A 22,998-nucleotide genomic window follows, 5' to 3' on the forward strand; every position below is an offset into this window, starting at 1 on the left:
CCTCTGTAGTCGAAGAGATGCCCTTGGTTGGTGGTACTCTGGGCAAACCAGGCTTGCAGAGAGAGCAGCAGTGCGAGGAAGCCGAGGCATGCCTGTTAGAGCAGCAGCAGCAACATGCGCAATATTCCTCTCACAGTTCTAATCCTGTTGCCACGGAGATAATGACTTATCCCATGTCATTATTGATCTATCAACAGTAAGAGCAATTTTGCAGTCTGATATTGTTTAGCAAATAAAGTAACGTCTGCTGAACACTTAAAAACTGCTATAAATGTTGGAAAGCTTCTCCAAAGCCTGAGTGTTGGGTTAAACAGAAGTACCTGAATTCAGTTTATTGTTGCAGTGTTGTGAGGTTGGCTTCGTGAGGTAATGCTAAGCTTGGCAAGAAGCATTTGAAAGGAAACATGTAGTTTGGTCAAATGTTTTTGTATTTGAAAGTATGCAGCATTCTTTAAGTAGGTAAATCCTTTTCGCTGCCGGTAAGACTTAGAGCAATTAATCCACTACAGTTCTTTGTAGTAACAGAGAACTAAAAATATTTGTAGTCTTTGTCCAGTGTACTTTTAGACTAAACTGGAACGACTTATGTTTTATTTTCCAGACGATGATAATGATTTAAATCGCCTGTTCACAAGAAGTATTAATGGAACTCCTGCAGGATTTCTGATGTTTTGCTGTTCTTTCTCTTAGACGAACTGTTATCACCTCATTTTGAAAGCAGTAACAAAAGCTTGCTCAAGCTGCAAGGTTTAAACTCAATCACTTCCAGGCCTTCTGCAGCTGAATGAAACTAGTAGTTATGAGTTGATGGTTTGAGTTTCTTATACATACACAAGAACAAAGGTGTCTAAGAAAGATATAGTCACAGAGGCTTTTCCCTTTGGGGTGGGGGGGAGGGGGGGAAATAAAATGGGTGTGTGTGGCAGGGATGAGGCGGAGGCAGCTGGTTAAAAAGATCAGCAGAAAAGGCTTGTTTCAGCTTATCAGGGCAGGACACCTCTTTATGTCCTAGTCAGATATGTCTTCCTTACTTGTGACAGAGTCTGGAAATGAAGCATTATTATGTGCATTAACATTTAAGATCTACTTCAGTGTTTTTATTGTCTCGAAGCTTTTTTTGAAGCTCCTGTTCTGCATGCCAGGTAAACAATTTGAGGCATGCCATCAGGGCAATATCTGGCAGCATCAGCTTGTCCTTTGAGACCAGTTAGAATGCTCAGGATACCTACAGCTCTGGACTGCACAGTTAAAATCTGTGTGGCGTGCATGTATTTTGAATGCTGGAGAAGAAGCTGTGAAACTTTTATAGTAAGCTGCATGTTGGATTTGGATTGTGTAAGGATCTCTGCCTTTAACATGGAGAAGTCATGCTAATAAGAAAAAGTGTTTTGTGTCCTGTACTGAGTGACTAGAATATGAAATGTTCAAGTTAGAAGGCAGACCTTTAAATTAGACACCTTTTATATTTCAAAGTAATTAATATATAATGCAATTTAGTACCAAGTAATTAGTCCCAGTATGATAAGTGTACTAAGTGTGCTATGGGAATTGTGCAAGCTGTCCTATGACAATAACCTTGTGGTGTGAGCTTTGGAATAGAGTAGAATTGCTGTTTAGTATAAGCAAGCTTCTTGCAACTGTGTTGCCTGGGCAGAGCCTTTTAGACCTTTCCTCCTTATTTGCAGGTGGTAGCAGTCCTTGAGTCTTTCACTATTACAAAGGAAGTATAACTATATATAAGTTAATTTCCATACAGAGTTCAGAAGCGCCACCTCTGAGTATGCTTTGTGCATCTCTTGGCCTCTTTTTGACTTGGAGTTAAGAATGGCAGATTTTTTCATGAGCCTAAAAAAACCATTTCATAAAGTTGAGAAAGAGAAATTATCTGTTAAATACAGGTATACTGGTCTTGGGTCAAGTGTTGAGCAAATGAAAGCTAAAGACCGTTTGTTTTAAGACTGTTAGTTGCAGTGAGGCAAGAAAAGCTCTGATGAGATTCTATCTAGTGTCCACGAGAGGGCTCTGACAGCTCAGGGCTGCCCGCTGAAGGTCCCTGGCTGAGTCACTTGACTAAAATGGCAGGTTGCAGTAACTGGATTTTTGCTGCCACTGAGAATGGTTAGTTCTTTTGAATTCCCTTACCTTAATAGTGCAACAATCACTTGAGATAATAATTGCTATTACCAGGAAAATCCTCCATTAAATAATCATAGAATCATGAATGGCCTGGGTTGAAAAGGACCGGAATGATCATCTTGTTTCGCCCCCTGCTCTGTGCAGGGTCACCAACCACCAGACCAGGCTGCCCAGAGCCACATCCAGCCTTGTTTTGAATGCCTCCAGGGATGGGGCATCCACAGCCTCCTTGGGCAACCTGTTCCAGTGTCACCACCCTCTGTGTGGGAAACTTCCTCCTAATATCCAACCTAAACCTCCCCTGTCTCAGTTTAAAACCATTCCCCCTTGTCCTGTCACTATCCACTTGTGTAAACAGCCATTCCCCCTGCTGTTTATATGTTCCCTTCAAGTGCTGGAAGGCCACAGTGAGCTCTCCCTGGAGCCTTCTCTTCTCCAAGCTAAACAAGCCTAATTTCCTCAACCTTTCCTCATATGAGAGGTGCTCCAGCCCTCTGATCATCTTGGTGGCCTGCTTCTATATAAGTTTTTTGTGTTTTTTTTCTTCTGTGTGTTTTGTTTTTATAAGTAAGAATGTTCAGCAAGGTATGTTTTATTTTGAGAAATGTTACGTGTTGGAAAAACATCACCAGAACTGTAATAAGCATCAGCGGCCAAATATCTGCTCCATGGAACAAGGCAGATATTACCAAGCAGGTCCCCACGTGTGGATTTCAACTGTATTAAAAGTTTCTCCAAGTAAAAATTGAAGCATTTTGCACACAACAGCATATTTGTGAAGTAGACAGAATTGTTATGATGTACCTTGAGTGTAAGTTTATCTTAGCAGTATAAACGTGGTGCTATAATGTTTCAATAAAGATTGTGATTTTCATTACAAATCCTTTAGCCTCTTTTTGTTTGTTTCTAGATATATATATACGTTTGTTAACTTGTAAAGTTCTCATAAATTCCCTTTAAAAAAGAACCAAATGCTGTGAGCGGAAGTCATGTGAATTGCTTGCTGTTTTTTAAGCTTTTCTTGACCAGGTGGTACTGAAGTAGCCCTGGAGATTCTTCAGTTATTATCTATGTGATTTTTTTATATGGAATAAATAAGCTCTTCTGTACAAATGTTGAGGGTAATTCTCAACTATATGTGGAAATGTTGAGACTAATTTTTAGCTATAAACTTAATGCTTGTAGCAGCGTAGAAGTGACATCGGGAATGAAGAGAGTGAGATTTAAGTGAGAAGCCAAATTGAAATTAACAATTATGGTCAGTGATATCCTTACAAAAAGATGTTTGTAGTCCCACTATTATATGAAGTACTGTGTAGAATAAAGTCGCCTTCCTCTTGCTTGTATACATCTTTTTGTGTGGGTTTCAGTGCTGCAGTGGTGCATGTTCATCCTCTGAAGTTGTTAGTAGCTTACCTCCCTTGCATCGTCTCAGTTTGTTCCCTCCTGTGCCATCTGAAATTGCACAGCAGCTACTTAATTGCAAGTTGAAAGACAAAATCTTATATTGAAAAGATGTGACATTTAATTGTAGCACTTGCTTGTCTCATACAAAGGCCTGTTTTATGCAGGTTGTTGTTGTTGTTTTTTAATTTAAGAAAAAAGTATTTTCACCCTATGAACAGAAGCCTGGGGAAAAGCTCAGACTTTAAACAATCACTTTTTGATAATTGGGCCCTGTAGAGTACAGTAGAGCAGATATGTCTGAATCATCCTTATGCTCCCTTCCCCATCAATAGCCTTTCATCTTTGTCCACAGATCTGTTTTGATACTAGTTGTGAGAGTCGTGAAGAGACAGAGGTGCAGCTGGTTTCTATCACTGTGCTTCAGTCTGAGACTCTTTGATTCAAGAAAGTTGATCTGCATGCTTTTGTAGTTCTGTGCAAGGCTGTGGTGGTGAATTCACTGTGGTGAATGATTTAAAGTCCACACTCTGGGGAGGGAGAAAAATAAAACAAAGGACGTTTCCTAGAACTGTATCCTCTTTTAAATATGGGCAAACAACAGGCATTTTTTCTAGCTCGTGTTTCCGGCCCTTGAAAAGATTAATACAAGCACATAAGTTGCTTCACAGAGCTGGCATTTCTAGAGGCTGAAAGATTAGAGTAGGTGAAAGTATAACTGCAGGCTGAGTGTCACAGACATAAAAATAGCAAAACTGTGTTTATAGCATGAATGGAAGCAAGGAGAGAAAAACGTAATTTATTGTGATAAACTGTTATAGTAGAAAGGTTGTGGAATGTTATATTTCAACAGTTGTCTTTGCTGTTTTTCCTGTGGACTCCAGAGAATGCTTTTTAAAGCTAATTTATGGTATTTTACTTGGAAAAACACAAGGTGTGTGGAGAGGAGAAGGGAAAAAAATCTAACATACTGGAATTGGACACAGGATATTTGGCTTCAGATCCTGTGGAATATCCAACAGGTCTTGTCTTCACGCTGGCTTATCTCCTACTGACTTCAATTGGGGGCATTGCTGTTAGCTAGCAGAAGTTAATGCTGCATTGCTGCATGCTTCTAAACATAACTTTCCACTTTGGTTTTGTTTCTTCCACATTTTCAAGCAGAAGTCAACATATCCCTCTCATCTGCTTTCTTGCATGATTATGTTGTTGCTTCACCAGAACTTCTAGTCTTCTAGGTGCTCAGACTCCCTAGCATACTAGGCATCTGGCTACAGTTGGCCTCTGGCTACTACTGTAATAAAGTGATCAAACATTTCTGGTCTGCAGAGAGTTAAAAGCATGAATTAATAGTAGTGTAAGATCTGAGACTTAAGAAATATAAAAATCACAGATTGGCTGAGGTTAAAAGGGATGTCTGGAGTCACCTGGTTAATCCCAGTGCAGAGTGTCCAGGCAGCTTTTGAACATCTCCATGGAGGAGACTCTGGTTTCTCTGGGCAACCTATGCCAGAGTTCAGAAAAGTTACCTGGTGTTCAGACAGAACCTATGTTTGCAGTTGGTGCCCAATGTGTCTTTCCCCAGCTTAGGGCACTACTGAGAAGAGCCTGGCTCCATACTCTCTATACCTTCCCTTCAGGTATTTATATGCATTGATAAGATCACCACTGAGCCTCCTACGTGCAATGCTTTAGGTGAAGCTGCATCAATACAAAGTATAGAAGGGGAATCACCTCTTTTGACTTGCTGGCTGTGCTGTGTTTAACACACACCAAAATGCAGTTTGCCTTCTTGGCTGACAGGGCACAGTGATGGCTCAGTCAGTTAATTAAATTTTCTTAAAAGAAGAACATGAAGTTCTACAGCAAATTTGCAAGACAACACCAAGCTGAGTGCTGCAGTTGATATGACAGGAGGAAAAAAAGGAGCTAAACTAAAGGAGGAAAAACTTAGATGAGATGGTAAGATGAAGTTATTTTTACTCGAGGTGGTAAGGCAGTGGTACAGGATGCCCAGAGAAGTTGCGGATGCTCCATCCCTGGAGGTCTTCAACACCAGGTTGGATAGAGCCCTGGACAGCTGGACCTAGTGGGGAGCAACCCTGCCCATGGCAGGAGTTGGGGCTAAGTAGGCTTTAATGTCTTTTCCAACCCAAGCCATTCTATAGTATTCAGTCTTTACTTTGGGAGGGAAAAAGAACATAGACATCTTAGAAACTTAATTTCCTGCTTAGCTGATAACCTTGTTGGTGCCTAAATGTTACAACTTTTAGGGAAAAAATAATTGCTGCAGGGAGTGGGGGGCACAGAGATCCCATAACTTCAGCATTCATGACTACAAGAGGAGAAGGGCTTGGGGTTCTGCTCCCAGGAAATTTGATGTTCTGTTCAGTAATTCCTGTGTTACAGGAACTGTGTGAAGAAAAACTTGTGGCGTGTAGCTGCTGACCTGCTGACTCCAGGTAAGTGTGCTTAGCAAGCATTTTTAGTTATAGTATTACCCTTCAGCATTAAACACTCTCAAGGCATTTATAATGGCATTGTAAAGGGAACTGATTCTCCATCGCAAGGTCCAACTTCCTTCTACAAGTGGTCTGTCTGCCCAGGAGGTGGAAACTAGCAATACAGAAGGAAAGCCTCAAAATGTGCAGTAGGGAGAATGTGAAATGGCAGGTCTGTATGATCTCTGTATGAATCCAGAATCTGTTAGCTCATCTAATTGATGGGAATCTTGCTCTGCTCTTCCTGAAGATTTGTTGCTTTAGAGCTTTTTATGACACTTCATTCCTCACCCACTCAGGAAGAGGTGTTCTGTAGCAACTGCTGCCATCGCCTACTGAAGTTTTCTATCAAGCCACGTGCAACAACTTCTCATAACTAAAAAAAGAAACAACAAACCCCAAGAAGTCCAAGTGACAAAACCTGTTATGTCAAAGACGTATGTCACCGGTATACTGCACACCAATGTTTCTATCCCAATAAATGCTGTTTCTCTCACCACAGGACTGCCAAATGACTCATTATGAATAACAACTTGACATTGCTGTACCCAAGCAAGCAAAAAGGGAAACATCTTAATATCTTGTAGTACTTGTTTGTCATCGGTTATGAGTGTGGTAAATGGGTGTGTTATGCTAATAACAGAGAGCAGTTACCCTGCAGCATTATAAGTGCTTTTCTGCTGCACTTCTTCCTGTGGTGGGTCGTCAGTCCTGCGGAGTAAACCCTGCCAATGCATGTGCGTGTCAGTAGCACTATTTGGTGCTTCCCACCCAGTCCATTGGGTATTCTGCACATCACAGGAAATGTCTGAAAATGCTGCGTGTTCACTGACAGCCGCTTGTGGTTTGGTTGAGAGGCTGAGCAAATGGCTTCTAAATATACGTTCCTTTCTTCCAATGAAAGAGGATTAGAGCTGCTGTTCTGTCATTTTCAGAGGCTTCCCCACCCTTTCACTCTAATTTCAGCCGTTCTGACCTCTCTGTTGTTGTTTAGGTGTGGTGTGTGTGCAGCTTTATATTGTTTAGATAATGTACTGACTGTTCGTTTACTTAATGCCTGCTGTTTGCCTGCATATATTTCTAACTAAGAATGTACAAAGCTGTTGGAGCTAGCGAAATCAGAGCCATCAGAGCCATGCAAGCTGCCACATGGGGAAATGCAGAGAAGGAACTTAATGATTTTTAAATATAATGATGCACTGTCCACCACCAGCAAGCTTTATGAATGCAAGGGGCTGTTCTCATTTTGGACTTAGAAGATCCAGTTGTACAAAGTCTTAGGGGGTGTTTTTGTTACAAATTAATTGCTGCCAGTAAGGACTGTTGATATACTTTAATATCTGAGCCAACTTTCCCAATGAAAATTCGTAAGATTATCTAGTCTTTATCATCTACATCTTCTACATGCATACTTGTGGAGTTCAACTTCTCTGGAACATGTGCAGCTCTTCTCACTATTCCAAAGATTACTAAAAGATAACCAGCCCTGAGTTTACTGTGAGGCATGAGCAGTTGCATGGGCGTAGATGCTGTTTTACACTGTTGATATGAACTTCACTCCAAGTAAGTCAAAACCATGCTAGAGAGTAAATCAGATTTCCCAAGTTAGGGGACTCACTTGTCCACAAGCATATGCAGCAATGCAGCATTCAGTTCCCCTTTCAGTGACAACTTAAATAGATCATAGTGGCACAGTTTGGGGTAATTAAGGGCCCACCTCCGGTGTTCGATGCCTCAAGGTCAGAACCAACTATAAAAATACATGTGTCTTACCATTAAATAATTCTTACAAATTCCCGTTATCCTTCTCCACTGTGAATGAAGGGCAGCAAATCCTGATGACTTGGGAGCAGTTTACATACTGAGTTATTCCAGGTGGGGCTGCATTAACACCATCTCAAATGTAAGCTGTGGGCAAAAGTCAGCCCTCAGAGGCCACCCTTGCTTACATGGCTAGGGGACATCGCTGGTGTGTGCTGGCCTGCATTGAGATGTGGCACCACTGGACAACCCTCATCCTCTGCTTCTCACTGACTCCTGCAGCTTGCTCTGTTTTCACTTCTGGATGATGTGTCCCGCGGCTCTTGGCCTCAGGGCTGTTATATATGGCTCAGAGACTTCTATCAGAAGCACCCGGTTTTTCTGCTTGTTATGCAGATAAGAGCAGCAGTTGTCAGCAGCAGAAGGCAGCAACACAACCTCTCACAAAGAACATTTCTGTGCCTTGAGAAATACCGAAAAGCTCCACACACTCGCTGTTTGTTTACACTGCATTATTGCTCAAATACAACAAAGCTGTTCGTTCTTCCCCCCTTGGGGCCATTTCCGTGCAATGAGAACTTTCTGCTGCTGCAGGTGAGTACAAGACGTCCATGGCTCCAGCCTCTGGCTGCCAGGAGAGCCCGCTTCATGCTTACCAGCGCACCACCTCTGTTGTTTATTTGTTTCTTAACTGATCTTTCCACAATAACTTGGACGTATGCTGTAGACTTCTTGCTTGGACTGGTTATAACAGAACCGCCTAATTCAAACAACGGTTTTGGCTTGCCAGGTTTTGCTCTGCCTTCCAACTTTCGGTTTGAACGCTCCATGCACCGAAACGAACAACTGCAGAGCCCTGGGGCTGTTTCCTTCACGTACAGCTGGTGGGAAGCTGCCGTGCTGCTGCTGTCCGTGGGCCGGTGTGGATTTCTGCACCCACCTGCACGTCTGGGGAACGTTCATGTTTGTGTCACGAATCTAACAGCGCTGGGTGTTAGAGCTCTAAGTCTCCAAACAGAATTCTGTGAGAAATTCGGCTATTTCTGCCGGCACTCAGCTCACCTGAGCCCCCCAGACCCGCCCCGTCCCTCCCAGAGCTGTCAGCCCCGCGGCCCGGCCCCGCCGTCCACTCCGCACCGCTGCGTTGCATAACGCCTCCCGCCGGGCCGGGCGGCGGCGCAGCGGGGAGGGCCGAGGGCGGGCTCTGCGCGCAGCCCCTGAGCGGCGGGGCCGGTGCCGGGCGGCCCCGCCGAGGGCGATCGAGAGGAGGAGAGCAAAGCGGAGGGAGAAGCGCCGCGGCCCCGTGGGGACGCTCGGTGGCGGCGGGTGCCGCGGCGGTGAGTGGGGCGCGGGCCTGACTGCTCCGGGGAGTAACGGTGAGGCGGCGCTTTGCGGGAGAGCCCCCGCGTTCCGTCCCGTCCCGCCCAGTGGAGGTGGACGAGGCCCCTCGGCAGCGCAGAGCGCCAAGGACAGCCCTGCGCCAGGGCGGCTGCGGCACGGCCGTGCGGCTCTAACGGTGTCCCCGCCGCGCAGCTCCTGCGTGACGGTGCGGCTGCGGGGCCCTGCAGCACCGCTCCTTAGTGGAATAAGCGGGCGGGTAAAGCCTCTTATTGAATGCCTTCGTTTAAATAAGAAAATAACCGCATCTGTCCACGAGGAGCAGCCCGGTAAGAGCGCGAGCAGCGGCTTGCAACTTTTCTTCCCCAGGTGTCAGGCTCTCGCTGCCAGCCGGCTGCTCGCCGTGGCTGTCACGTTCCTGCGGCACTCCGTGCTCACGCTTTCTGTTCCCTATCCTGTCCCCTAACCCCCGGCTGAAGATAGCCCAGCTCAGCTCCGGTGCTTCTCACGCGGCACTGTCTCGAGCAGTGAGAATGGTCCCGGTTTGTCCGTAAGAGCCGTTACCCTTCACCTTTACATCCCCACTCGATGCACAATAAGGTTTTGGCTTCTCCCATGCCCTTCTCTGCCACGGTGTTTATTTCCAAATGCTTATCGGTTTGACTCGTGTGAACTCAAGTCTTTGTTCTGGAAAGCCTTATTCCTAGAAATAGCTCTTCTCAAACGCATTTATGGCATGCAACCTGCAGGAATCAATGATTAATTGTAAAAACGAGGGTTGCAAGGCTATGCTTCTACAATTTGTCAAAGCAGTGGGTTGCCTCCCTTCTCCGTTGCCTCGCTATCTTATATCAGTGATCAAAAATACCACTGTGCGGATCAAACCAGCTCCTTGCTTCTACTACTTCTGCTTGCCACTTCTAAGCCCTCCACGTGCCATCTGAAAGCCTCTGTACGCGGTGGCTCTTTTTTTTTGAAGAAGGAATTTGAAAAACGCAGCAAAACTTGACAAGCTGATTGGTTGCTTTTCAACCGTTCTGCTGCTTTTTCTAACAGTGTCTCGGATCCGTTGATGGGCAGTTGAAACGCACGTTGGCTTGGTGTGGCCTTTTTGGTTGCCAAGTGTGTAAAGAAAGCAAGGAAATGCAACCCGCCGCAGTCCCCTGGCAACTTTTATTTCGAGAAGCAAACTCGTAGTGAGTCATGGGAGCACTGTTCCCTCCAGACTAGCTGCCAGGAAGTGGAACTTGACACAGCTGATGGTCTCTGTGTAAAACAGTTTTCCCCTACACACAGTGTTGTTTCCACGTTCTTTGTGAATCACCAGATCTCTATAGCCCTCAAACTCCCAAAGAAGACACAATTTACTGCCTCTTAGGGTGTGGTGCTGCATGTTTGCCCCTTCCTGTGTTGGTTTCAATTCTTTTCTTCTGTTACATGCTTCGCTGTTTCTTTTCCCTCCCATCCTGGTCAAAAGTTTTCCACATCTGTGAACCATTCCCAATGCATGTATCCTCTGTCTGGCTTTCATATGCTAATTGTTGAGAGCATCTTGCCTTTCCTTTCGGGTAAGCCATTTTTGTTCCCTCCAGTTCTCTGTGGCTCTCAAATCATCCTGAAATACATCTCTGAATGCTTGAGCTCAGGATGCAGCTGTACTTCCATTTACAAGTGTGTGATATGGGTAGATGCTCCAAGTCTAGCACCTGCATCACAGTTTCAGGGATAGCTAGCTTTCATCTTTTACAACAGGTTCTATTGGAAATAAGGTGCTTGTTGTCCCTTAATCCCTTGATTGTTGTCCCTTAATGGCTTTCGTTGGGAGGGACTTTAAAGCCCACCTAGTTCCAACTCCCTGCTATGGTCAGGGCTGCCCCCTGATCAGATAAGAGCCCAGGGCCCCATCCAACCTGGCCCTGAATGCCTCCAGGGGTGGGGCATCCACAGCTTCTCAGGGCAGCTTGTGTTAGTGCCTAATTGTATATAAATATTTGTATACAAGTGTGCTGTAAGAAGGTGATTTCCTTCTATGAAAACTGATGACTCAGCAACATGCTGACTTACAACTGAATAAGTCATGGAGTTTTGAACTCTGGCCATTTATACTATCTGAAATTGCCACACCTCAATGTCAAAATAAAGGTAGTAAACTTGTTTGATAGAGAAGGACATTTTCATTGACAATCTATATAAGGTTAATAAGCAATCTTGGATGTCTCTATCTGTCTGAACAGGAATTTTAGACTGTTCTGACCTGTAATACAGGGCTTGTATTCTGAGGAAGATTATGGTTATTTTAAATATGATCTGGGCATTTTAGTTTCCTTTTGGCAGGACTGACTTGTCATGTGTGTTAATACAGGGACCTTATCTGTGTTACGCCTAGCAGAAGACTTGGGCCTGACAGGAAGCTCTTCATAGCAAGGGATTTCATGGGAATTCATGTTTTGGCTGTGGTACGATGAGGATTAAGTTGCCATCTCAGCCTTAGGATCTCACAGAGCAAATACGTGAAATAATGTACTAGTGGAGATTGAGGAAGATCCTCAAGACACAAGAAGAAACAACATCCATGAGGTTGTAGTTTGCCTGAAAATCAGATATCAAGTTTCAGGTTGCTTGTTTTTTTCTTAACTGGTGTTTGTTTAGTGGTATTAAAAAGATAGAATAGCCATTTTTACTGATGTGCTATGCTGAAAGCCTTCTCATAACTATGGCAGTAATACTTGGATGCGCTGGATGAGTGAGAGGCCCATGTGGAATAGCATGTGCCAGGAGATTTGTTGTTATACTTAGCACTAGTATCTGTTATTCAGATACAGTAGCTGTCACCAATGAATCCTATACACACATATGTTGCTATGCCTGCAGTTAATAGTTATTAAAAAGAACCCTGGCTTTAGTAGAAGAGCAGTCAGACCCACAGAAACCTTCAGGTTCCTTTCAGGCAGTTGTGTTATGCTGTATCTGTGGGACAGCTGAGGAAACTGAAGCCTGACAAGAAGATGGGCTGAGGGAGTTGGCCTTGTTCAGCCTGGAGAAGAAAAAGCTGCAGGGTGACCTCATTGCAGGCTTCCAGTACATAAAGGAAGCCTATAAACAGGAAAGGACTCAACTCTTTACAAGGGTAGATAATAGCAGGACAAGAGGAAACAGTTGAAGGAGGTAAGATTTAGGTTGGAAGTCAGGGGGAAGATTTTTACCAAGAAAGCGGTGAGATGCTGGAACAGGCTGCCCGGAGAGGTTGTTCCTGGAGGTGTTCAAGGCCAGGTTGGATGGGGCACTGGGCATCCTGGTCTAGTACTACGTATGGAGGTTGTCAGCCCTGCCTGCAGCAGGGGAGTTGGAGCTCGATGATCCTTGGTGGTCCCTTCCAACCCAAGCCATTCTACGTTACTGTGTTGCTTGCCCAGTCTGCTGGCATCCTCTCCCAGACACATTCCCACTGCTGCTGGAGAGTGACAGCAGTTTGTAATCTCTCCAGTGTCATGACTCGTGGAGCTAAATAACAGAATAGTCAGGAAGTTATATTTGATTAAGAGAAGTTCTTAAAAACTCCTTGAAAATGCTTAATTTTCAAGAGCAACCTGAACCTGTAAGTATTGTTTTGGCCCAGGCTAACATACACAGCTTAAGATATGAATTCTTCTGGAAGTGTTTGCATAGTTCTTCAAATTGAAACATGCAGATGTGGAGGCTCCAGCTCATGACTCCCGAACAAAGTATGAATGGGCTATTGCTGAGTATATGGCCATCTTCCTTCTCTTAATGCATTAGAGTGATTTAGAAGAGTTGTGTTCTGTGCCTCAGGTTTGCTGCATGGTGTTGGTGAGCATGTACAGCTGGAGGTTGGAGGGGGACCAGAGGTTCTGGGTGCTGAATATGTCATTGGCTCTGGCACCGTCTATCAGAGGCTGCTTCTGAAAGGTAGACCCTGTGAAAGCATCATATCTCCATCTGTGGAAGGGGATGTTAATATCTCATCTTATGGATGATGTTAATTGATGCTATGTTGGAGGTGTCACGCTGAGATACAATAAGCAACCACAGTGGGTCTAGGTACTTGGACTTACAAAACAAGATTAAAGCTGTTACCCCACAAGATTATCTCACACTGATTTATCTCACCTGTCCATTCGGTTGGACCGACAAAGCAGCAATGAAAAATGGACTATGAGAAAAATGTAAGGGTTACTTTAGCTGTCTCCACCTTAAGCAGCAGTGTGATGTGATTTCAAGCATCAAATCCTTGTCTTTTGTTTTTGTATCATTGTAACTAGGCAATCCTAAATATATATGTTGCCTCTGATTGAGGAATAGTTTAAGAGATCACCACCCAGATGCTGAACTCCATTTTCAGTGCAGTCTGCAGAAGTTCAGGGACACTGAAGATGGAAGGTGAGCAGATGCTGATATACCCACCATGTTTTCAAGTCTCTCAGGTAGAGAGGTAGTGTCATGTGAGGAGATTATTTCAGTAATGAAGAGAAACCAATCTTTGAAGCTGCTGGTCTTCCCCAAGCTATATATTTCCTGTAACTTAAATAACTGATTTTTCTTCAAGCTCATCGCCTTGTATGAGCACTGTTGTGGCTCTGTAGGAATCCAATAGCTGTTATGTGAGTGGCAGATGACAGTGTATGACAAATACAGGTGATGTCCCATATTTAAGTCAGCAGAAATGCTCTATAGCCACAGTGGTGGAAACGAGCAGGCTAGGCACATGCTCTTTGTAATGTACGTATCTAATAATGCTAGCTCAGTAGGAAAAGAGCTTATGTTAATTTAGATCTCCAGATAAAGGAAGCACCCAAGGAAAAAATTTCTCACTGGCTTGTCATTCAGGTCCATAGGAAAATCTTGGCTCTGTGTTGCCATTGACTTTAGCAGGGATTTGGATTTTCTCATGTTCTCAAATTATAGACCTGTTACTAAATTAGTTGTTTTGGCAGTGGGTGCATACTGGTGTGAGACACAAACCTATGAAGAATACCTTCAGCTTAACAGAAGGGAAAATAAGGTCTAGACTTTCTGTTATTTTTTTTTTCCCTTGCACTTATAAGCTTAAAATTGTTGTAGACCCTTTACCCCTCTCCTCGTGTCCTTGCACCTTAGCTATTGCTTTATTCTTTTTAAGACACTTTTAGCACAGAAATAATACCAGACACAGAAATAATTACGCAGACTGTCTGGCTTATGATTCCAGGCATAACTGCTTCTTCTCTGAAGGATTTCTATGAGAAGGTAATGCCATTGGGTCCAAGTTCATGATAACTGCACTGCACTGCAGGTCCTTGTCAGAAAAATGGTTCTATGTTGGAGGTACCCAGAGTGATTTTTCACTGTCTGAGGAGAAGCTTCTATATTGTTGTAGAATCAATGAATAAGTGGTGAGGGAGACAAACTAGAAGGAAGAAAGAGAATAGTGGAGAAATAGACTCTGGTGACCATGATAGGACCTGTGGGAATGGCGTGGAGGTGTGACAACAGAGAGAGTCAGGCTGGGTAATTAGGAAAAGGTTCTTCACTAGAGGATGGTGGGCATGGAACAGGTTCCCCAGGGCAGGTCCCAACTGCTGGAGTTTCAGGAGCATTTGGACGATACTCTGAGATGGAGGATTTGAATTTGGGGTGGTGCTGTATGGAGCCAGGAGCTGGACTTGGTGATTGTCCTGGCTTCCTTCCATTTTGGAATATTCTGTGTTGCTATGATTCTGTGAAGTGACAAAGAGAGTTATGCCAGGGGGGCTGGGGAGCAGGAGCATGTTGCAGGCAATCCTTGCAAGACTGTGGTCACCTATGAGGTTTTGCTGTGCGGCCATAGCTGTGCCATCTCTGGCTGCTCTCACATGGTCAGCTTTTGCAGCCTTTCTATCAGTGCAGACCTTGCTGCTCGCATTCCCAAACTGCCTGCGTCATTTCCAATACTATAGAGAATGAATAGAAACACCTGTCCTTATGCAAAATACTTATTCAGATATTCCCCCTACAGGCATCTCTGGTCGTGCTATAGGCCTTAACCATCCAGTGGTACTTGTCTAGGGCTGTCTGGGACAGGGCCTACCAACAGCCCCAAAGATCTTGCTTTCAGTAGTATTTTGTTTCTTGCCTCAGCTGCTGACTTGCCCAGGTGTTGGGTGTAGTGAGAATATTTAATTATGAAGGAGAGTTGTTAGCATTTTCTTTTCGCAGCCAAGCAAAGTAGCATTTGCTACCTGATGAAAGAGCTGAAGGTTCTTTAGAAACATTTTTGTAAGTAATTATGTGGACACATTTAATCACTTAATCCCAATACTTTAGATGTCACAGATTATTATTATTATTTGTATTATTTAAGCCTTGCTAGTGTTGAAAATTGTAGTTAGTCAGTGGTTTGGAATTTACCAGAACATTAATAACCTGCGTCAGCGCTCCACAGGTAATTGTTTTCCACAGTGTCCTTTTCCTATGTTGTCTATCACGTGGTATTTATGAAGCTCTTGCAGGTTTCACCTTTGTTTGGAGACTTGTAAGACCATTTTTCAGTTAAGCAACTATTCTAAAAGCTAACCCATATCTCCCTCAAACAAGATTTAACATTCATCAGGGTTTGGATTTCTGTGGGGGATTGTATGGGGCCTTTTGTTTGTTTTCTGTTTGTTTGTTTTAATGCCAAGAAGTAAAATCAAAATACTTACTTTCTCCTTGAATGGGGCAGAGCATGACTGACTGCCTGCCTTAGCCTCGTTTTTCAGATGCTCAGCATAGGCTCTGCCTAATGATTCATTGTTTGCACAGAGTGCAGCTGTACCAGAAAGACCAACAACCTGACACCTGCCTGTACCGCTGCCAGTACCTCCAGGCCCAGTACTTGGGACAACTTGAATATTTGGTGTAGGTGTTGGTCCCTGAGTTTGCAAAAGTGTTACCCTTTGCACTGTTACAGACTGCCAGGGAATCTGAAGTCATCCAGCTGGTTTTCTTACAAAATGAATGAATCTGTGTTTTAACACAGATGTCTGGCTAAAGAACATTGCCACTCAAATGCTGTCTCCTAATGCAGCAGAAGCAGTAGAAGGGTGGGAAAAATACTTCCATTCCTGGATAAACTGTCAGCAGTATTCTTCAAATGGGAAGTAAAGAGATGGCAGATTAGATGCAGTAGGAACATTCGCTATGCTTTGCTGAAACTACAGTTTCCTTTTAAAATATGGTTTGCTTTGATCTAAATTACAGAAAGTTTTATGGGGAATGTTGCTGTTCTGACTGCTAGATTAATCCATTCTTTTCTGCCTCTGGGCTGTGGCTGTTTGAATTTACCGAGGTAGATACTGGACTCCTTTGCTTTCACTGTTAATCTGCAAGCTGATGTGCTTTGCATCATTTCTGAGGATTATTCAGGTTAGCAAAAGCCTAACAAGATAGCTGGAAAACAGCCGGTTTATCACTTCCCTCTCTGAAGTGCGCTGCCACCATGACTAACTCCTGTTTGTTGTCACTTTTCACTACTGTTGGCAAAATTCTATGCTCAGTTGGCTCTGATGGTGTTCCTGTCTCAGAGAGGGTTTGCAGCTTATCTTGAACTGCTGGTCTTCAGTTAATCCACTGTATTAGAAACTCAACAGTGGTAGCCCAATATAGAATTTCTATCCCAGTGCTGTTCTCCCATTTAGATTTTCTTTTCCTATTTTTCACCTAGATTTTTCACTTTTCCTCTCTTCACCTTTTCCCATGTTTGCATGTACTGCTTGGTTCTGCTCGCTGAGATGGAAGAAGGGGACATAAATTTCTCTCTGTTTAACCTCTAATTTGGAAGTGGATTCAGAACCAACAATTTTTTCTTCCACATTTCCTTTTCCCTGTTTTCTCCACCTTTCCTCCTTACGTTCATTGTACTCTTATGGATGTTGCTCAGTGTAATACAAATCTCAAGTTCACCAACTGTAAAACTAGAGATGCTTGTTGGCCATTTGGACTCATTTGGGATGTACACTATCTTGAGTGCAGTCACATTGCCTGCAAATACCAGCTGACCTCCACTTTATATGAGCTTTAAGTGAGACCAGAATCTAGATTAGTGTGTCAGCCTGCAAGGGGAATCTCCTGCTGGGGACCTGGGAATGAAAAAGAAGGAAAAGATGAAGTGGGTAGAGAGGAAATTTATAATTATGGTAGCAGTTTTAGTTTTAAAAATTGTTAGCTCATCTCTGACTTGTATCTGTCTGTGCTACTATATCTCACTGGTTTTCATGTTGAGTATTTTGGATTTGTTCCTGTTCAGCAAACATTTGTCAGGCGTGATAATTTCAAGCATTAATCCTTAGGAATTAACCTGCTGTTAATGACCTGAACTCTTAGTAGTTTCTGGGGATTATTTCTATTTAAATCTTACCTTTCAAACAGAGGCAGCACACTGATAGATTTCTTTTTGTTATTTTTCTGATCTCCTACGTCTTTACTCTTGTATCTCCCTGTCTCACTGCTACCGTGCAGCAAGCAGCAGAGAGGAAATCCTGCACTGCCTTGGCAGTGGTGAGGAGGAAGCCCTGGGTTTCTCTTCACACCACATGCTGCTGATGCCAGTCCCACTGAGCTGCACTCCAGCATCCATATCCCCACAGCCTTGTGGTGCTGCACACCCCCAGGGGAACACCAGGCAAATCCCTGCAGGCTTTTAGCAGTCATTCTTCCAGAACTCCCAGGGTTTTGTGAGATTTATTCCTTTTATTTCATAAGGAAATGAGATAGCCAAGACCATGCTGCTTGTGTTTCTCTTTCAGCTCCTGATAACTTGAACTTTTTCCACTTCCCATTAAATTTATTGGAGAGATAGAAACCTTGAGAACATTAAGTTCCTTGAAGTGTCATAAATTTGGATTACATTGGAAAGGAGACAGAAATAAGCACTGTGCTAGAGGAGTGGGCAGCCCATGTGTGTCATAAACAAGCAAGTGTGTGCTGCCTGCCTGTTTGCTTGCTTTTCTCTGGGGAAAGCCCATGCATCATCTGCTCAGTAGAAGGGTAGTAGCAGAGAGGCAAAGGGCATTATGTGATGAAATAAGGACAGATAAACTGTTCTTTGAGCAGCAGAATATATAATTCTAAGGCCAGAATGGAGAACACCTTCATGTAAGACAGGAAAATGTAGCAGGACTATCCCAGCCATAGAAATCACCACAAGGCCATGGTTGTAGATAAGGGGCAACTAGTGAGGTTAACAGTGTCTGTTGGAGTTGGGAGGGCATATCAGCTTTCACAGCCTTAAGCCAGACTGGGACAAGTGTAATTCCTTTCCTGAAACTTGTCTAGTAGTGTGGTTTTCACTTCCTGCATACCACCATTGAAACATATCTTAATTTATTGCAAATACCCAAGTTAAGATAAAAGAAATTCCAAATTAAGTTTTAAAAAGGGAGTATCATTTGCGTCTTGCTTTGTCACTCATGTTGTGCTCCTTGTGGCTTCTGTGAAGATTGTCCAGCTGTTGGAGGCTCTGTTGGACTGCAGTGTAGCAGACATCACAGAAGTACGCTTTTTCTTTTGGAAAGAGATAACCTGGTTCCTTTGTTCTCTGAATCAGCCTTTAGCAAGATTCCCACTGAGCTCTGAACTATGAATTCAAAGGGCAAATGCAGTGGGAGGATTCAGCTGACATGAAATAGATTTAAAATATAACACCATTAAAAGCTGGCTGTGGAGATCACTGAGAAAAGATTATTTCTCTTAGACCAAAGTTAAGTTATTGCCATGATGTACACTACTCCTTGTAGAAGAATTACATATTACTTGCATTATAAAGATCTCTACCTTTATGTTTCTTCCTGTTCTTAATGTTTGAGAACCACCAGAGCGATGACACATCACTCAGGAAATGTGTTTGTCAAATGCACCAATGCATGCATTCAGATCCACTGCTGATGGTGATCGTTTGCTCTGGGTGTGTATCTGCATTAGCCCTCTGGAAGCTGGTGGCCCTCGGGATGTTCATTATATTTTGGGTAGGATTTTCACAGTTGTTCTGAGGAAGTAGGCCCTGTGTTCCCAATGGAATCTAAATAAAAGATTCGGCAGCTCTGTTCTCAGCTGTACCCAGGGAAAAAAAAAGATCCATGGTTTCTTACAATTTTTTTTTTATTATTTTTTATTTTTTTTAATGTGATTAAGATTGGATGATGCAAGAGTGAGAATAATAAGTATCAGCTTTACTCTGGATGCTCAGCAAGGTAATTACCTGTGATCACAGCCTTAAATAACTCCTGGGTCCCTCTTGCTAGATGTGGACTGCTGATAAACACGACTTTCAGCTGCCATGGCTTTACGCTTAGCTGTGTTTTTAATTAACCTCAGTAGGAGGAGGTTGAAATACCCTTTAGCTTTATAAACTGTGAGACTCCAGTCCTCATTCAGGCTCATGTGATGACTAAAAAGACAGTGTTGCTTCATCCAGGAGACACGCATCCTCCCTGTTGTGCAGCGCTGGGCTATATGTGTTGTGGAGATGTTGCTCTCACTGCAGAAGCAAACTCCTGTGCTGCTGGGAGCAAACTCTGCAGCTGGAGGCAGAGCTGCATTCCTGGTCCTTAACCCACAGAGCCTGGCAAATGAGCGTAGGGGGAGGGTGATGAAAATGTGGAAACTGCAAGAGTTCAGGCAAAAATGAGTCACAGGAAAAGAGCCTCCCTTAGTCAGTTCCAGAAATGTTCTCAAACCACTCAAAATTCATTTTGAGACGCAGTTTTGCAGCGGTCTGCTTTGTTTCTGAGTAAAGATTTTGGAGGATAAAGTTGCTGGCAGTTCCAAAAATGTATTGTTTAGGACATAAGAAGGCCTTGTTTGCTCCATAGCTTAGCTTTGTCTGAACACAAACCACTGTCTTTTTGCAGTGTACAGCCTGGCATTATCAGCTTAATACAAATATTACTTTAAATTATGTCCAAATGCTGGCTGGCTGGGTCTGACTTTATTTATCCTGATGTATCCTTTTGACAGCATTTCAATAGTTTAGCAGTGATCTTTTCTCTCTTTTTTCATATGAGCAGATCTTAGTGTTTGGTACAGGTTCAGCAGATTTCTCCATTGTCATTAGCTTTGATCCTATGGAAATCACACATTTACTTTAACTAACAACTTCAGCATTTAAAGTTAGGAATGTCCTAATTACTTAAGCTACTTTGTTGTTGTTATAGTTTCAGCGTGTCTCACTTTTCCATAGAATCAGGGAGTCCAACCATGAGGCTGAAAAAGACAACTAAGATCATGTAATCCAACCATCAACCCATCACCACCATGCCCACTAATCATGTCCCTCAGTGCCACATCTCCACGTTTCTTGAACGTTTCCATGGACAATGATTCCACCACCTTCCTGGGCAGCCCGTGCCAATGGTTAACCACTCCTTCTGAGAACATTTTTTTCTCTAATATCTAAACTGAACCTCCCCTGGTGCAACTTGAGGCTATTCCCTCTTGTCCTATTGCTGTTACCTGAGAGAAGAGGCCAACCCCCACCTTGGCACACCTTCCTTTCAAGAAGTCGTAGAGAGTGATAAGATCTTCTCCAGACTAAACAGTTCCATATTTTCCATACTTACGTCCCAGTAGCATTATCCTAATAAGAGTGATTTGAAAGATAGATATGAAACATTTGAAGTTTTGCAGTTAGTCCTTCAGCTGTTCTTCTGGAGGGGAAAAAAGGTATTGTATCCTTATTTGTTTAGTGTCTGCAAATGACTTTATAACAAACATTGCTGGTAAACACTTGCTGTACAAGGTTGGTTGGTTTAAAGGCTGTGCGCTTAGTGCTACCAGGTTGGACACGGCTGGTAACTCAGAGGCTAAGATACTTAAGTGATGGTTAATTAAGATTTAAGACTGTTTTTTGGTGAAGTGGGATATGGGGTGGAATTGTAGTCATAAAACTCCTAGAAACAAATGTGGATAAAGTTCTGCGCAAGAAGGAAAGATGCAGAAGAGAAAAGAGACAGACTTGGCGACAGGCTGACATCCCACAGCCCTAAGCACCCTCATCTTTACTAAAAGCCTCTTCATGCCGTGGGGTTGCTGCAGAAGAAAGTTGTCCCACCTCCGCCTGGATCCCTGCCTGGAGGTACTCCTTTCTCACATTGGCTTCTCTGGGCTCCCACAGGACTTAAGTTTTAGGTGTCCCACAGATGAGCTGAGGCTTGATGCAATGAGTCCTCTCACTAATGCCTGCAGGGCCAGAAAGGCTGGAGGATGTCTAGTGTCTCTGGCTCTAACAGGTAGACATGGGAAGCATGACAGGAGTTTGCACAGAGCACAGGAAAGGCAGTGGTAATCTTCAATTGTCCTTTCTTCTCTCTACTGCTCTGTGCCCCTAGTACTTGCTGATGCTCTGTTTTCATTGCTGAAACTTTTCTAACACATAGTCTGTAATCTTTACGGGGCAGGTGTTACCCTATGAAGCACTTCTGGCTACTGCAGGGTCCTGTGGGAAGGTGCAGTTTGTATGTGACCACCACGCTGGGGTCATGATGGTGGAAGTGGCCCTGCCCCTTGGAGTTAAGATGCGGTAGGCTGCATGTAGAAGAGATGAGCCACTGCTAGCCAGCCAGGAAAGGCAGGCAGTGCCTTTATCAGGTACTGATGGGGAACCAGAAATGGGATATAAAGAATCTCCAGGAAGAATTATTTGGTTATAGTCTATGTAACAACCTAATTTGCAGAATTTATTTGGCAAATGGTAAAGAATAACCATCCCTCTGAGAAAACTGTATTGTCAGTACACAATATATGAACAGCAAAAGTGGAACGGTTTATTAGATAAATTACTTGTTCTGAATTGTTCACTGATCTCCAGCCAAGATTCAGGTGGCACAAGAGTTTATTAGTCAATATATCAGTGGTGTGACTGGCACCCAGTGCTGTGGGATCACACAGGCTGTAGAGAACAAGTGGGAAGTAATTAAATACATAAATTCTAGCCTTCAGGGACCATGAGATTAATGCTGTAGAACTGTAGTGCTCTTGCTTTTGCTGACTAATGGTAAAACTTCAGGTGCTGAGCAAACCTAAAACCAAGCCCATTCCAGCAGCCAGGGGGGGAGTTCACCAAGTGGGGGTTGCTGGTAGTCAGCAGGTTCCCTTTAGAGGAAATTTCAGAAACAGACACCCTAGATATGAAATATCTCTGCTGCAGTTTTAGAGCAGAGATTCTTAACGTGTGATTTCCCAGGCTAGGGAGTCTATGGAAGGTGACTAGTAAAGCAAGCCTGTTGTTATTATCTTTGAAATCATCAGGCAGATGTCTGCATGTTTATTGGGGAACTTCTAGGATATGTATTATTAAAGGCTATAATCACTCTCTTCAGTATTTACACCACTGGTCTAACATGTGAAATGCCAGTTTAATTCTTGTCAGATTAAGTATTTCCTTAGCTAGAAGCAAGAAATTCTGCACCCTTGATGCTGAGGTGTAATGTGAAGGGCACTGCCCGATTCTGCAGGTGGGCTGAGGGAGCAAACCCTCTGAAGGTTGGTTAGTATCACAGTAATGTGGGGCTAGGAGATCAAAACCTAGAACAGATCTGCTTGTTTCTGACAGGGCAAACAACCCCAGAACCCATCTCTGTCTCACTTGCACATGATGATTCCATTCATAAATTGAACTAGTTTAATGTTTTGAATCTTTTTTCTTTTTTTCTTTTAAATTTATTCCTTTTATGAAGTGACTTGCTTTATATTTATAACAATATCCCATTTGCACTGCCTTTCACCAAAGTCTGAAATTAATCTCTAAAAAAATCGGTTGAAAAAAAAAGTTAGGGTTTTTTAGTTAGCCTGGCACAGAATATGGCTGACAGACAATTTTTGTTTTGTTTCTGTATCAAATGGATAGAAA

General features: G+C 43.3%; 1 protein-coding gene and 1 non-coding gene across 4 annotated transcripts in view; both read left to right on the forward strand.

Moving 5' to 3' along the window:
• LOC140253666 (small Cajal body-specific RNA 13) lies at nucleotides 1-273 on the forward strand. Its single transcript, XR_011903942.1, has one exon.
• An 8,751-nt stretch (nucleotides 274-9,024) lies between these two features.
• The window catches only part of SYNE3 (spectrin repeat containing nuclear envelope family member 3), a 48,472-nt gene continuing 34,498 nt past the window's right edge, over nucleotides 9,025-22,998 (forward strand). For 2 of the 3 annotated variants that reach the window (XM_072338380.1, XM_072338382.1), the window contains exon 1: nucleotides 9,025-9,139. The gene's annotated coding sequence lies outside the window, so the exon portion shown is untranslated. Of the gene's footprint in view, nucleotides 9,140-9,374; nucleotides 9,470-22,998 lie in introns of those variants that run through there. The other variant, XM_072338381.1, reaches the window with a different exon arrangement.

The sequence above is a fragment of the Excalfactoria chinensis genome, chromosome 5, assembly GCF_039878825.1.
Source record: "Excalfactoria chinensis isolate bCotChi1 chromosome 5, bCotChi1.hap2, whole genome shotgun sequence".
NCBI lineage: Eukaryota > Metazoa > Chordata > Aves > Galliformes > Phasianidae > Excalfactoria > Excalfactoria chinensis.